Source organism: Podarcis raffonei, chromosome 4 (genome assembly GCF_027172205.1).
Source record: "Podarcis raffonei isolate rPodRaf1 chromosome 4, rPodRaf1.pri, whole genome shotgun sequence".
Taxonomy (NCBI): domain Eukaryota; kingdom Metazoa; phylum Chordata; class Lepidosauria; order Squamata; family Lacertidae; genus Podarcis; species Podarcis raffonei.
The window spans coordinates 49,095,650-49,113,279 of NC_070605.1; positions in this window are offsets into that span (position 1 = coordinate 49,095,650).

Consider the following 17,630-nt stretch of genomic DNA (forward strand, 5'->3'; position numbering starts at 1 on the left):
GCACCACTGTGTAAAATCCTGTTCTCGCTCACCATGTAGATCTAAATATCAACCAATGGAAAATTACACTTCATGTAGCTAATGGTGGACTGTAGTCCAAAAGGGGAAGGGCACAATAAATCTGTTAGTCTTCAAGAGAGCCCTTTATAATAACAGCCAACCCTTTGAAATAATAATGAAAAACACAAATCAGCTCTCAATGCCCCCCTTCACCATTATCCAGCTGCAAGCAGTGATTTTCCACTGCTGTGGTGCATGATTAAATGTAAAGAATCCGTTCAACACACTATACACCATTTCAGTCTCTCCACAGAGAATGGAAAATCCCACCCCATTTGTTGTCTTGATACAGATATGAAATAGTAGGTTGACTGAAACTATAGAGCTTTGAAGTTACAGAATTCTACGCTTATCTGAAACATTCTAGCTTTACAGTGGTACCTCAGGTTACATACGCTTCAGGTTACACACTCCGCTAACCCAGAAATAGTGCTTCAGGTTAAGAACTTTGCTTCAGGATGAGAACAGAAATCGTGCTCCAGCGGCGCAGCAGCAGCAGGAGGCCCCATTAACTAAAGTGGTGCTTCAGGTGAAGAACAGTTTCAGGTTAAGAACAGAACTCCGGAATGAATTAAGTACTTAACCCGAGGTACCACTGTAATTACTTTGGACCTCATTGAAATTAGTTTGTGCAGATAAAAGAAACCGTAGAATTTTGCAGAGTGGTGAACTTGCTGCTTTTTCCATCTGTCTCAGCAGTACACTCAATAAACAGCTTGGTGACCCTTCAGCTCAATGCACCCAACTCTGCTACCACTGTTTCCTTCTCTCACTATTCTGATGCAGAAATACCATGAATTATCCATCCTTCCTAACAGTATACATAATATGCAATATCAGTCTCCACCCCATTGTTCTGCCCGGACACTGAGGTCCAGTGCCGAGAGCCTTCTGGTGGTTCCCTCACTGCGAGAAGCAAAGCTACAGGGAACCAGGCAGAGGGCCTTCTCGGTAGTGGCGCCCACCCTGTGGAACGCCCTCCCATCAGATGTCAAAGAGATAAACAACTACCTGACATTTAGAAGACATCTAAAGGCAGCCCTGTTTAGGGAAGTTTTTAATGTGTGAAATTTTAATGTATTTTTAATCTTTGTTGGAAGCCGCCCAGAGTGGCTGGGGAAACCCAGCCAGATGGGAGGGGTACAAATTATAACTTCTTCTTCTTCTTCTTATTATTATTATTATTCGTATTTCAGAAAAAATCCAATTGCTTAGTAAGTATGATCACTGTTGAATTTGGCAACTGTCATTTCCTTAGCAGCAGCAATTATTAGACATTAATTAGGCATTTAAACTGCATCACTTTAAATTAAGATGTGTCTTTCTGAGTTTGAAAATTCTGGCATTGGTTTTAAGTAAGCTTTTCTCCCCCTCTTTAAAAACCACTTTATTTTCTTTTTGGATTCAATTGATAGCCATGTGAATGGCTATTAGTGCAATTCAAAGTGCTGGTTATGACCTATAAATTTTCGTTCAATTTTTCATTTCACTTTTAATTTGTATACCGCCTTTCTATATTACTATATGCAAGGTGATTAACAAGCTGAAGAAACAGCAACATATACAACAAATATCACACACCTTATAACAATCTGCATTCATTTTGGCTCAGGTCAAGTTATCTGAAGGGCCGTATTCCCTCATATGAACCTGCTTAGGCTTTGAGATATTTGGGGAAGGTCCTTCTCTAGGTTCTGCCAGCCTCACTGGCACACTTGGTAGGGACATGGGAGAGGGCCTTCTCAGTGGCTGCTCCCAGACTTTGAAACTCGCTCCCTAGAGAAGTGAGACTGGGTCCTTCCTTGTTGTCCTTCCCTCGACAGGTGAATATCTTATTTGTAAGGCATCTTGAGTCCCAATCAGAAAAAAAAGCTGGACAATAAACAAATAAATACATAAAGTGAGTGATGGTAAAGAATGGATCTGTGGCTGACAGAGTTAAGTACACAGGTTTGTGCAACTTGAGACAAATTAATATCAATTCATCATTACAACTCCAACAGCCAGTGATTGCATTCACATGTAACATTAAGCAATGGTTTGGAGATATAATGGTGAGCTTCCAGAAGCTCAAGAGAAGCCTTTGTCTGTCATGTCCTCTCCTTCCCTCTTCTCCTTTCACACAGCTGGGAGGATTCCTGCTGCGTTTAGTTTCACTTTTAATGAATATTGGCTTAGTATTACGTATGAACCAGGTAACCTGGTTTAGAATAAAGCATTTATTTTTGATTACTAAAGAAACCAACTTCAAACAATAGATTCTGAAGTCAGCTGGCATAACTATCATTTGTTTTAAAGTATGGTCTATTGTTATGTGGAAACCATGTCAATACATTGCACAGGATGAAGACCTCACTTCACAACAGAAGCAGGCAGCATGGTAGGGTGCTGCTCCTCACCAGACCTCCAGCTGGTCGTGTTACTACTGCTTACCAGGAGGCAGAGGGGGATGGGTAAAGCAGTGCTGAGACTGGAGCAGTGCAAATATACTGGTAAGTCAATCCAGTCCTCCCAACTGCAAGTGCAATGGCACCATGCCAGACTTATGCTACCTCACCCCTTCTTCTTCATCGTCTGGTAAGCAGCAGCAACACAACGACAGTCAAGTGAGCAGTGCTGCCTCATCACACCAACCGATTTCAAAACTCTGTCTGAGGAAAATCCTTGTTCCAAGAAAAGTATCTGGCATCATTCCCAGTACATGGATTTAGAAGAAGACAAAACTAACTTTTTCTTTTTTCAGCTCACACAAATTTGGTTTTCTTAGGACATTGAGTTGTTCATAAAAAAATATCAGAGTATTGTTTGCAGTTCATGGGCTATTATCCTCACTGTTCACAATGTTTTCATTTGTACCCAGACAGCTGTGTTTGCAGATATGTGTATCTGCAAACTGAGGCTATCACCTCATGCATCTTGTCCATGAAAGCTTCTCTCACAATAAAGCTGTTTTTAAAGTTCCACAAGATGACTTCTTTGGAATTGTACAAAGAAAGGTACCTCTTTAGAACTAATCTAACATTATCTCAAATAACTCTCTGCTACTTTCTGCTAGCTTGATTCTTAATGTCATAATTATTATTTTTGAAGAGTTGTGGCTGATTCAAGAATACTTTGTATAATAATTTCTAATCTTATGGTTATGACTCATCAGAGCTGTACATAAATACTCAGAATAACCCTAAAGCTTTTTTCTCTACAGTAGGAGCAGAAAACAATAATTATTATTTTCAGAAAAAACATGGTATAATTTTAAAGAAACCATCATACCATATTTTCCGCCCTGGTACACTTCTGTCATAGTCAGCACTTCTATGTGATAAGCCATGTGGTTCAATAGGGAGCCATTTGACATCTGATCTTGATCCATATGGAGAAGAAGTACTTGTAGCAATAGAATGGATTTCATGAAAAGCTACAATGACCCTGAACCAAAAACAAAACATTAATCATCACCCGTTTGTCTGTTCTACAGAACTGGATTAATATATATGATACTCACAAAGAACTTCACATTTTATTAGGCTTATGGAACAAAGACTAATTTGCCAGGGGCAAATTAGAAAGAAAATATAAGCTTCATTAAGGGAGATTAATTCAGAATAGACAAGCAGCAGCGCTGGAAACCTCTCAAAGTAGAGAATGAATTACTGTGTTGTCAGCAATAAGCCAGCTGTCAGATCTCCGTCATCCAGGTCAGTAAACAAATGAAAACATACATAAGGGCTTCCATCAGCTAGCTGACACTGATGTCTGAGGCATGTCTTAACACACCTTAAATCCCTAAAGTTAGCATATGCAAATCCATAGAGAGTTGCTTAACATTCACATTCCTGAGCAAGGATATACTTAAAACCACTGCAAGGGAGGGGTAAAACGCCTTATTACCATAGAATCATCAGTGCACAGGGTTTATTACAGAGTAACATAAAGACCATGAAAGCTGATTCGTATAGTCAAATTTACAACCTAAGTGGGAGAAATATCAGAGGGAGAGACAAAGGATATAAGAGAAATGAATTGCCATGACTAGAATTACACTCCCTTTGGTTTCATGTAAGGCTGCCTCATGGGATGAACATGGAACATTTTTCTGGAAGTGAAGCATTATTGGCCTCTGGACTGGCCCTGCCCATCCAGGCAGACCACTGGCCCCTCAAGAACAGGAAGGGGATGGGTTGTAACTCAATGGTACAACACATGCTTCCAGGCAAGGTTAGGAAAGATCTGAAACCCTGGACACAGCCTACTTCCAATCAGTGCTGAACTAGAGAGGCAAATTGTCTGACTTAGTATAAGGTTGCTTTTTACGTTTCTATGTAGGGGCAATAAATGGCTCCCTTATGGACTGGGACCTTTCCTAACAAGTTCTTACTCGGACTAACGCATCCCAGTGTGTTCCTCGGTGCTGAGCCTTGACGATGTGTAAAACAGGCTTTCTTTTTGTTTACAGTGATAATGCGTGCGATCTTTTGTTGTCATTTGTCCATGTTTTCCTAACTCTACAAATGACAATATCCTGGAGGAAATGTTGGGGAAAGATGCCTGCAACATCTATAACTGTGTTGCTTCTTGAAGCCATAATCTAAAGTGCATAGAGATATACTAAAAAAACCCAGGTGCCAACATGATCCTTTTGATCTTCATAAAATGGCATGCTTCCACTGTTGCTCTTTGAATGGCACCTATAACTACCTTCAGGGGATGGCTTTCCTATTAGAGTGAGGCATCTGCCTCAGTGCATGCTGAGGAGCAGCAGCAAAGTGTTGGAGGACAGACGTGTGGACTACCATTTGCCTCCTAAAACTGTTGACCTTAGGTGCAATGAAGGATACTGTCCTGCCACCAGTTTTGAAGTTTGATTCAGCTGCCATTCCAGTTAGTTTCTTAATATGAAAGGAGTGCCATCTTCTCCTTCATTTCAGGCCACAAAATGCCTTGGGTTGGACCCTGCCTACCTCTGCAGCACATGCTGATCATTTCATTGGTTTGGCCCTTCCTCCTCCGATGCTTCTGGCATCGGAGTTGTGTGCCAATTGCTTGTCGGTTTGTTTATGTTATTATACAAACATCTTCTGTATAATTAAGGGTTGTTTCTAATTCTGCCATTCTGCTTGTGAAATAGATTTGTGAGTGCGCAACAGAACTTCTGCTCCACGCGGCTCCTGCGGGCTTTTCTACGAGGAGGGAGAAGGGACTGACTGGCCGCATCAGTCCCTTCTCCCATGGCAAGAGCCGCGTTGAGCTTGTGTGTGGCTCTTGGGGGCTTTTCCTGCCTTCCGCCCCCCTGCATTCGCTCCATAAGATGCACACACATTTCCCCTTACTTTTTAGGAGGGAAAAAGTGAGTCTTGTGGAGCGAAAAATATGGTAATATCGAAATTTGGATTTAGAATTGTGTTTTTTTAAAAAATGTATGTTTATATTTTAAAAAATCAAATGATAAAAATTATAAAAAAGAATGTGTTGTTCTGTCTCTGTAATTTGTGTATGATAAAAAAAGTATACAAACCTATTTTTGCACCTGCATGGTTGGCATGACTAAGCATCCAATCCTGGGAGTATCCACTATATTTGTGCATACTCAGAGGTTGCTAACTTTCATCCTTTGGTTATCCCAGGCCTATCTAATCAGTTTGTAAGCAAAACAGATTAAAAAAATGGTCAGTCAGAGAATGATGCATTGTGATAAATGATCCTGTGGGCACATGGACAGAAAAGGAATGTTGCACCAAAAAATAAATAAATGAAAGTTCCCCAGGTGCACTTCAGAAGCATGTATGTGCTAAAAAAAAATGGCAATGATTTGAAAGCTTGGAATATAGGAGACCTATTTGGTCCCAATTTTTCATTCATAAATCTCACTCAGTTCCAAATTGCAGTGGGGCCATGCCTCTAATCATTAATTTAGATTCTTCCGAAGATAATTACCTCACGTTAAATTATACTCACTGTAATTGTCTGAGCAAAATTGGTAATTGGGAAACTTGCTATACTGTAATTGTAATGCATCTCCCAAGGTATGTTAAAAGTATGCTTTAAGCTGTCACAAACAAGCAACACCTTTTCTTACCTTTCAATCTCTTTGATGTTTACATACCTGCTAGAACTTATGCAAATCTCTGTTTAAAGACACACATCCTGGCAACACCCCCGAAAGCTGTTATTAGTTTTAAGCATCAACTTAGGAAATGACTTGAGACTTATTAATATGCTCAGTATTACACAAATAGTTCATGGCAGCAAAAGAAGTTAAGTTTAGTAATGTAATTTTGGGAAAAGAGATCTAGCTTTCGAGCTTTCACTTGTTTTGATCGTATCCATCTCTCTATTTAAGTCAATGTTTTTAGGCCAGCTAATCAAAAGTAGCAAATGTTTGAATGTGAAAAAAATGTCAAAAAGAAAGACAATAAGTATTGTGGGGTGTAATGAATATACTCAATTATTTTAGATAGAGCTTTGACCAAAAATCCACATCAACTATGGGCTGTAAACAAAAATTTATCAGTTTTTCATCTTTTAACAATCCTGTTGTCTGCCAAAAAAGCTGAATGGTACAAGGACAGAAGTAGTCAGTGGGGGCTTCCTGTAATTGAATGGATAAGCAGAAATGGGATGCGGTCAGCATTTCCAAGCTATAGAACGTCTAATTCAGCAGGCAATACTATGTATCTTCTGCAATGTGCTTCTAGCACTACTACTTGCCTGCATTTTGTTTCTTTTAATCATTTAAAAATATTTTTGTTTTGCAATTTTAGTATTTATTATTTGTTAGATGCTTTGAATATTTTACATGGAAAAGAGTGATGTAGTAGCAAATACCAAAAGCTATCCCATAAACATTACACCAGCAGGTACAAGAAAACATATAACTGGAAAACATATCATCTGGCAGAACAGAAATATTTTTAATTTATGTCCAAAAGTGGCCAAATAAAATGTCATTCATATTTTGTAGGGGCGGAGGCTAGTAACGAAATCATCCAAACAAGCTCGAATTATTCATAGGGGGAACTACTGGCGGACCTACATTTTTGGGGGCCTGAAGATTGAACTGTTATGGGGCACCTTTCGCAACCAGCAATGAGTTCTGGGTAACCACTGTTATCTTCTTCAATGGAATTGTTCCATGACGGATCACCACACCTTTACAACATCTGTGCCACTGAGTCTCAAACTATGGTATTGTTTAAACATTTACAACAAAAAATTGATCAATTGCAATCGTGCAACTCAAATTGGGTCTACTAGACCCAATTTTGAATCTCAGGCTTCATTAGTTTCATAGTAGATATCCCCCCCCCCGGGGGGGGGGTACTTGACTACCAACAAACTGATAAGTGAGAATAAATGAGATCACTTAACTACCGACAAAACAAAACCTCTCTCCCTCTCCCCAGGCAGCAGCCTCAAATTCTCCAGTATAGGTAAGGAAGGAGATGAAGGAATAAATAAAATCACCTTTGGCGTCCCCACTCCAAAAACAGAATCTGTGAACAATACCCAGTATCAGAGACAGTAGTGATTCCTTTTTTTCAGTACTTTTTTTTAAAAAACCCTCTGTCGATTACAATTGTGTAATTACTCTCTGCAGCTCCCTGTTCCTGCAACTTGTAACAGAGTTCATGGTACAGTTCTGCTTCTGAACAGTGTGTGAATTGAGCATGTCAAAGTTCATTTTGATAAGGGTTTATCCTTTAACCACAAACCGCCTGTCAAGCAACAGCTTTTTTTTAGCACTTTCGAGTTTCAGTGTTTTAGTTTCTTACAGTAGCAACCCCCACAAATGTATTCATTTATCCTATTCATTTGCATTCTTTATGGATTTTTATAATTTTGGAGTCCCTCCAATGATGTTTCCCTTTTCACATGTTCAAATTAGGGTCGACTGAATGTGCATAGACTGGGGTTGGCCTGCTGCTGTGATTCCACTCTTCCCTCACCTGCCTTTCCAAGAGTTCAAAATGGCTTACATCCATTGGCGGAGGAAGGGGGGTGCGGTAGGTGCGGCCAGCCCCAGTGTCATCCCTGAGGGGGGTGACATCGCCGCCCCGCCCGCCCCCCCGGGACGTTCGCCCTGCCCCTGCGGGTGGCTAGCCCTGCCCCCGGGTGCACAGCATGTGCGCCGCTCCAGGTGCCGTAGCAGCTAGCTCCGTCTCTGCTTACATCATACACAGAAAATGTCAAAAAATAAATTAAAAATATGAGAAAACTATGGCATTTGTTCTCCTGATAGCTGAATCCAGTGTATACTCTTTCTACTTGATGGTTATGCCAGGTTGTCTTTGGATGTTGCCTTAATGCTACTGGATTTAGTTAACTTTGGACTCCTTCCCACTCTATGATTAACTGGGGTTGCATACACATGAGCAACATAAAATGCAGCTAGGTCATTCTTTTTCTCAGTTCAGATCGAACCTGCTTTGGGGCGAAATGCGTCAAAATACAGTATTTCATAAAGAACGCCACAGAATAGATATGGATTGTGCGGCCGACCTCGTGTGTACACTACTTCCCAAACCAGTGTTGGGAACACTGTGGGTGCAGAGAAAACAGGACTGCGTACACAGCCCAGGCAAATGATTATCTTGATTAACCAGGTAAATGATTATGTTAATAGAATTAAGCAATTATAACTACCAATGTTTCCAGAACACTTTAGCAACGATTGGGGGAAATTTATAGTATAAATCAGAGTCCGTATCAAATCCTATTTTCAGTGTCACTAGAAGCATATTATGCAAACAAGTCTTTAGCATTCTGAATTTCAGTATGAGGCAGTAGTTTCGCTAGATAGTAGTATTTTGGAAGGCAATGACGTAGGTGTCTGTTCTTTTTTTGGCTTGATCAGCTTTATCACATGCCATTTATGGAGCTCTCCCGGAATTCCTCTGAAGGTTCTTTCTGAAAGCGTGTGGTGATACTCGTCAAGAACAGTTTGGGAAATGACTCAAAAGCGGCACACAACTGATGCCTTGTTCTAGCAACAATGTTGGGACACTCTTCGGAATCTCTCCAGTATTCTGCCTTGATGACTTGCTTAATTTGTTATTTAGTATGTGAGACGTGTATGACAAATACGTCATGGACAAAGTTCATTTTACTAATTGTTTGTCCTTTGACCAAACCACACACACAAGTGAAACTGCAAATCATTTGGCAGCGTCAGGTTTCTCTTTTATGGTATGTTTTCTTTGGATTTAGGTTTCCTGGTGGAATAAGAAGTACAGCTACACCTTCCTTCTAGAGTCTGTAATAAATCCTTTGTCCCTTTGCTTTCATTCTTCCTGGGTTCTTTTTCAGCTATTGTTTGGCTAGCTAATTGACCAGACTAATTTCAATTTTTTTTGTGGGAAATGAGATCCCTCAATGCCAATCTTTGATACAAATGAAGTATTTTAAGAACGTATGTTGTGTATGTGCTCATAACACTAGATTTCCCTTCCTTTACCTTGCACCATCCAGATGTTTTGGGCTCCCATAAGATGTGTTGCCTGAGTGTGATGGAAGTTGGGAGTCCAAAACATCTGTATTGGGCTGGGTTGGAGAAGGCTGCTGTAGATAGAACAAAAAAGGGTCAGAGTTCCAGAATACAGTGGTGGGTTACAAACACCTCAGGTTACAAACACCTCAGGTTACAAACACTTCAGGTTACAGACTCCGCTAACCTGGAAGTAGTACCTCGAGTTAAGAACGTTACCTCAGGATGAGAACAGAAATTGCGTGGTGGCGGCGTGGCGGCAGCGGGAGGCCCCATTAGCTAAAGTGGTGCTTCAGGTTAAGAACAGTTTCAGCTTAAGAATGGACCTCTGAAACGAATTAAGTTCATAACCAGAGGTACCACTGTACCAGGTACTGTATTTTATTTTATTTTATAATGTGTGCAAGGGCTCTAAGTAACCTTTGTGCATACTCAAAAATCCAATATTTACTGGTTGGTGGAATGACAGAATGGAAGGGGTGGGACTATAGGCACACAACTTTTCTCAATCTGAACACTTCATGTCATTGGCATGATGGGAAAAAGTGCAAACACTCTCTAAAAAACAGTAACATGTGATTTGTTATGTGGATAGTCCTCTATAATTTCATTATAGGTTTTCATTTTACAAAAACATCATTGAAAATAGCACCTATAGCACTATAAACGGAAGCGTCCATGGTGACAGCACTAGAAGAATAGGGAAGAAAAGGGCAAAGTCAGTTCTGAAGAGGTTTGATGCTGGACCTGACAGGGAACATATACATGCTCTAGTGAGAGGCAAAGGGTAAACAATTGCTTGGCTCCATTCTGATTTGGATACTGTAGTTGATATAAATCTGGTGGATGTAACTTTGGCCTCTGCTTGTCCATGTTTAATGGATACTTTTCAATTTGTACAGTCTGAAGATGTGCATAAGATCCTTGGTAATGTGAGAGCTACCACGTGTGCTAGATCCTTGTCCTTCCTGGCCAGCGGAGGTGTGGCTGAGTGGGTGAAGGGGGTGGTCAATGACTCCTTACAACAAGGCAGGGCTCTGGTGAGCCTAAAGGTGGCAATTCTGTAATAGGGGCTGAGAACCCTTAACTGGGTGCTCTTAGTACTCATACCATTCTATATTTCCTAGGAGGCATTTAAGAAGCCCTTGCAGTTAAACTGATAAGAGTTCTTTATAGCAGACATACTCAATGTGGGAACCAGGACATCTTTGGAAGTAACTGCTAAGGGAAGTATATTCTTCTTCACCTATTCTACTTTGCAGAATGGTCTCTTCCATTGTTCCCAAAGCAAAATATTTGCATAAGCCAGAGTTCCCTAATGTGGTGCTCTTGCATACCCTCCAACATTTCTGCAATGCAAATAGGAAGTCCCATTCCATAATGATAATTTTACTATTTATACCTCACACATCTTATTGGGTTGCCCCAGCCACTCTTAGCAGCTTCAAACATATATAAAAACATAAGAAAACATTAAACTTTTTTTTAAAAAAACTTCCCTATACAGGATTGCCTTCAGATGGCTTGGAGGGGTTGAATAACCCCATACCCTCCAACATTTGTCCTTGAAAATAGGGACATCCTACCGTACTCTCCAACATTTCTCCAATGCAAAAAGGGACATCCTTAGGAAAAGTGGGACATTCCAGGATCAAATCAGAAACCAGGATGGCTTCTCTAAATCAGGGACCTACCTGGAAAATAGGGACACTTGGAGAGTCTGCTCTTGAGGTTTTTGCCTGGTTCCTACAAAGCTCCCGAGCCCCCCACCCACTCACTGCCCCCTAAGCATAAGATGGTGAAGGTCATTATCTTCCTCTCCCTTGAGAAGCACATAGAGCTGAAGTAGGAAATGGGAAGACTGATACCTTTTCCCACTTCATTTTTCAACTCTGTTTGCTTTCTAAGGCTCAGATTACCGTAGTTCTTCTGGAGTGGACTTATATCAAGATTGCCTGGAAAAGCAAAGTACAGTATAATTGTGCATTTGCATAGGGGGCTGACCTTGTGGTGGAGGACAGAAGTGACCAGAGAGGATGGTGCCCACAGCACTTGCTCAAAAATCCAAATCTGCCCATGGGCCTAAAAAAGGTTAGCCACCCCTGGTAAACTTTCAAATTGTGTTGTGCTCTTTAAAACCCCTGTTTTAGATTCAATGCAAGAAAACAGGGGACCTTCAAAGAAGGACATTCCTTAAATAAACCAATCTGAATATTTAAGAAGGAATCCTTATTGTTCAGCATCTCTGTGACTACTTAAAACAATTGAGCTGGCATCCATGTTGACTCGAATGCAAATAGTCCCTGCAGGCTATTTGAGTTAAAGAGCTGCTTGTTTTATTCAATTGCACTTTGGATTTTTATTTGGTTCCTCCCTAGGGGATACTGGGTTGATGTATGCTCGCTTTCTCAACTCATTATATTCAGCTATTATACATTCACTAATCCTTGTGTTTTAATTAGTAATTGCAGAACTCGTTGTAATTGGTTTTTATTGTATTTTTCAAATCATTGTAACTCTTCTATTTCACATTTTTTTTTTGTGAAAATGGTTTTGAAACTAGGTGGGGCCTGACTTCTGACCCTAGAAACTCATCCACAGATAGCGTTCTTACACACAGGAATTAACATGTTTGCTGGCTGTCATAATCCACCAATGCTATGACAGTCCTAACACAGAAGAATCTGAAGAAAGGTATCTAAAGAAGGGTATCTGAAGAGGTGTGCATGCACATGGAAGCTTATACCAAGAACAAACTTAGTTGGTCCCTAAGGTGCTACGGTTTCAGCCCCAATGCAGTAAAACAGTATACTCTGATTGAGGCCTATTGCTCATGATGAACATTTTAAAACCAAGGATTCTGACTGAATTTCTTAAATATATGGTTATTTTAATAGACATTGCTTTTATTGTGCCTGGTAATGAATAAATATTCAAAATAATGTGCAAATTGAATTGGTTTGGAAGAGTCATTCATTTATTTCTTCACAAAGAGCTTTCTGACGATGAATGTCTTGAACACTCTTTCCAAATAAACTCTTCCACTAGTCATGAATTTTAGGGGCTGCTTATTTAGATTTGTAAGAGCTTTGATTTCAGCTTCAAGGCCCACAATCATGTGCATTCATATTCTTTCTGTGTTTTTCTTGGAATTGTGGGAATTGAGTAGCCCTGAGCCACTTTTTTTCATTTTATCATTGAAGCATCACAGGGACAAAGCAAATGCGAAAGGCTTGGAGCAAATATCCTTCGACATATATTATCATTTTGTAGATTTTCCAAACAACCCTGTAGCATCTGATATGCCTTTGGTGTGGTTATGAGTATGGGTTTTTACATTAGATGTACAAAAAAAGTTGTGGGAATTTAGGACATACTATACAGTACAGCTTCTTGCTTAGGTTAGTAGAATTGGAGTAGTTTTACAAAAGCATTGTTGAATGTTTGTTGCTTGCTGCCACACAAAAAAAGCACATGTGCAAAGCTAGCTTGCACAACTATTTTTATTTACTCAGTTCTTTATAATGCACTAGAAACAAACTGTCATTATCGACTGGAATTCTAAGATTAAGAAATCATATAAATCATAGAAGAATAGACTACTTGCTGGAAGAGTACTGTAGTCTACTTCTCTAACATAAGCCATGGCACACAGCAATAAGGAACCATATTGTGCTGGATTCTTCAGAGGTGGTGCTAAAGAGCTTTTATCTTAACACATGCTTGTAGTTTCCCCGCTGTGCTGCTGTTATGAGGCAAGCCATTTTGAATCTGCATCCACTTCATTGTAAATGAACAACATGCTGCAGGAGATATGTTTGAGAAACCTTCTCACACAGTGCAAAACAATTCTGGAAAGTGTCCACAGTATTAACTGAACACCCAAAACATCGCACATTTGATCTTCTTATGTGAACTACAAAGCTACAAAGCTAAACATATATAACACTATTACTGATGATTGTAAGGCTGTGAAAAATATTTGGGTAAATTTATTAATTTATTCATCATAATTTATAGGCTATTTAATAATATCTAAGTGCTTAACATAAAATAGCAAAAACATAAAATAGCAAAAATACTATTTGTTAGAAAACAGAGAGGCATGCATGCCATTGTATTGGCTGGAGAAATCAGTATTCCCAACTCCAGTTTTCAGAGCAACTATGTTAAAGAGTGACTTTCCTTCATTTCTGATGCAATCAGGATTGTAGAACCTTTTGTTTTAGATGGAGCAGAGGATATGGGAGGAATCTGATAATTAGGTCTGACTTCCTGCCCTGAGGCATGATAACTTTGCCCAAAGAACTTGTTTTCCAAACTATTTTAGAATGTTTGTAGCTTTCTTCTGAATCTCTTCCACTATAGGCTCCATAGGTCAAAACCAGCACCTCAAATTGGGCCCAGAAAACAACCAGCAGCCAGTGCAGTCAGGCCAGGATCAGGGCAACAATGCTCAAACTGTTTTGTCTTGGTTGCCAAATTCTGCACAAGCCAGTTTCTGAACTGTCTTCGGAGACAGCCCCCCACTCTTAATACTGTCATATCCTTTCATTTTAAAGCTAAGTGTCTGTAACCTGGCTAGACTGAAAATTTAGCATAATGAAACTTTGCAGCTTAATGTTGGAAATAACAAGTTAAGCCGTAACAAGTGCTTGGCAACCAAATAGTAGAAAGGATACATTTGGGTGTGTATGTTTGATTGGCTTTTGCTTACAGAGACTGAGAGCACCAGCTGAGAGCACGGAAGTATAGAATCATGAGTATTGTAGAGTTGGAAGGGATCTTGAGGGTTATCTAGTTCAACTCCCTGCAATAAAGGAATCTTGTCCTGGGTGGGCTCAAACCACCAACCTTCTGGTTAACAGCCAGATGCACTGAGCCATTGTGCCACAGGAGTCTTAAGGTTAGTGGATATGAGCTTTGAAAATCAAGCTGGAACAAGCAACCTGAGATTTTCTATTTTAATATATGGAGACTCTGGGCCTACATAATGCATGTTCCCATGTTTGTGAAGTGGTCAATATTGATACCTTTTCTGATAGCTAGAAAACAGATTTTGGCAATGCCATTCTCGATCCTGTTGGGTAGGATTGTGCTCTCCGACCCATGTCCGTACAAAAGGAATTCTTTCTCTGTGCCAGTTCAGAGAAGTCTATGTGGTGAACTCCTAAAGAGGCAATGTGTCTGCAGTACTTCCTTTTCACACCTCACCCTTTTCCTATTTTTGCTTGCTACAAGGATTCCTGGCCAAGATAATTGGTGTGACCATCACTCCATCCTTGCTCTCTCTCTCTCTGTGTGTGGGGGGTGGGGTGGGGGTGGGGTTAGAGTTAGTCTTCTTAGGTAGGATAAATCTTCTCTACAATTTCTATTCCCCTTTCCACAAATATAACTTTCTGTTAGAGAAAGGGCACCCTAGCTGTGTAAAACTCTGATTAGGAAATAAAACTTTTAAACTTTCATTTTTGGTCTGGTTGTTTGCCTATATATTCCAATGTGAAGAAGGACCTCAGGCTGTGGTTATTTGTAAAGAAATCTACTGGGCTGTGTCTCAGGCCTGATCACTTTGGCACACACAGCAAGGCTATTGTTTAATAAATTAGCAATCCAATTCTGGCCCCAAACTGGATCCTAACAAGTAAACTGAAGGGTGGCATATATACTGTGATCTATTTTGGAACTCATTTGGGCCTTGAGAATTATGAAGGAAAGGAATGAAACATTTTTGCAGAATTGATGACACATCTATTTACCATTCGTTTTGAACTATAGATTGGTTTCACTTCCTTATTACTAATCCACTAAAAATGATTCTTCCATGTGTCATTTCAGAAAATATAAAATTATTAGAACACACAAAGAAACCAGCAATGAGCTATTTTAAAGGTGGGATTCACAAATCAGTTTGTATAAAAAAATTATCTCCATTGCTTTCTCATTGCCTATCCTCAATAACTGCTTGAACAAAGGTTCACTGTAAAGGACTATGCAACCCTTTAAAAGGAACCTTATCTGCCAAAATAAGGTATTGTTTAACCTTGCAGTAGGCTTTCCAGAGTTAGCATAATACAGCAGACTGTTGAAACCTGCCCAACCTGTTTTAAATGTTTTGAAAGCAGTTTGCATAGCTTGCTCTTTAAATACACATGTTGTAAAGGGTTTCAGAAGGTGTTATTTCAGAAGACAGGTGCAGCAGCTTAAAGAACAAGGTATCTTAGGCTATACAAACTTATCTGAAACTACCATTGAACTTAATAGTATTTATTTCTGAGAAGATTTCTTAAGTAGACATGTATAAGATTGCACTTATAGTCTGTTCCTGATAAAGTAAAACAAGTGAAGTGTCACTCTTGAATGAAAATGGGTGATCACAAATTTTAAAAGTGTGTGTGTCATTTAGATATAGCTAAACAGTTTTATTATTCATATACCCACTAATCTAAGAATATTCACCATTGAACTCTCGTGCAAAAAACTACTCATTGTGGTTTATATGTTGTAACACAGGTTAACATTTAAATTCTATAAAACAATTACAAAAAAGAGAAAGGGTTCACATTTTTTTTAAAAAGCATAAAACATTTGTATGCCCTGTAAAATAAAAGCCTACTGTAATAAAAAGGTTTTTATGTAGCTAGCAAAAAAAGGGAAGGAGAGGGGAGCCAACCACACTTTATGGGGCAAGGTGTTTCGTAATCTGGATGCAGTCTTAGAAAGGGCACTGTATTGTCCCTCCCACCAGCTGTACTTCCTCTCTAGCTCACAGTCCAATTCTAGCTTGTTTCCTTGGCCTGAGACTTTAGTGAAACCTACTTCCTATTAAGTGCCCATAGGTTTTCTTCGCCTTGTGGCCTACGCCTTGTGATCCATGGACTATTGACTTGTCTATTTCTGCTTCTTTCAGCCACACTGTTTGACTGATACATGATCACTTCACTTTCTTACTACACCTTTGGCTTTTATGAAATTATGTAATTGGGGAGTCATTATCCCATTAATTTCACACTGAATTCTTGTAAAGTATTCATCAGATTCTAAAGATGTTTCATCATAATCAGACCTGAGCCAAGTATCATTTATTCTAACCACGTGACCCTTTCCTTGGAATAGATAAGTTGTGGTTTGCTTTCATGCCTATTCTTAGGTACGGAGTTTCGATAACTATAGTTCAACTGCAGAAACACTGTGGGGTTTATTTAATTAATGCTTGCTCCATGCTAATCACCATGGTGCCACTGTGTATATCAGGCATAGGCAAACTCGGCCCTCCAGATGTTTTGAGACTATAACTCCCATCATCCCTAGCTAACAGGACTAGTGGTCAGAGATTATGGGAGTTGTAGTCCCAAAACATCTGGAGGGCCGAGTTTGCCTATGCCTGGTGTGTAGTATTGCAGCCAATATTGATGGAGCTGTGTTCTCCTGAGATATGATGCTGCTTGTTTCTCTCTTTCTCCCCCCCCTTTCCCCTGGGAGAGTAAAGAAAGACTCTCCTCTTCAAAAGCCTGAAACTAAGTCATTCCATTTCTTCTTACCTCAGACTCTTATTTTCTTCTTTTGCTTTTTGGCAGTGCAGTGCTGGAGGGCACATCTCCCTCAATATGACAAGTACTTTTTCTCCACAGGACATTCATACTTTCAGGGGATGGGGGCAGGATGGACACCTGTGTTTCCACGGCTGTTCCTCTCAACGGTATGACCAAGTATAAGCAACCTGTCTGTGAAGCAGAAGTTCATCAAATCCCCCAAATATGTACCATGCAGATGTGCCTTTATCCACTCATGGCTTCCCATTAAAATTAGTCATTAAAAACCATTCAGACACCTTTCTCTTCCAGTAGTGTTCATCATTTAGCTAGTCAAAAAAGAGAGCAGGAGAGCCAGTGCCTGTATCACACACTTGAGAGTAGACTGAATAGACATGAGAGTAGACTGAGTAGAATGCAGGTGAGTAATCAGACCACAGGCTCCCAACTTCATTTTATGCAACCCACAAAGCTCCTATACCTTCATTTCCCCATTTTACTGACTTGTGTTTGTTCCTCGCTTTCTATGTAGAAGCTTGTTTTAACATGTTTCCCCTTGT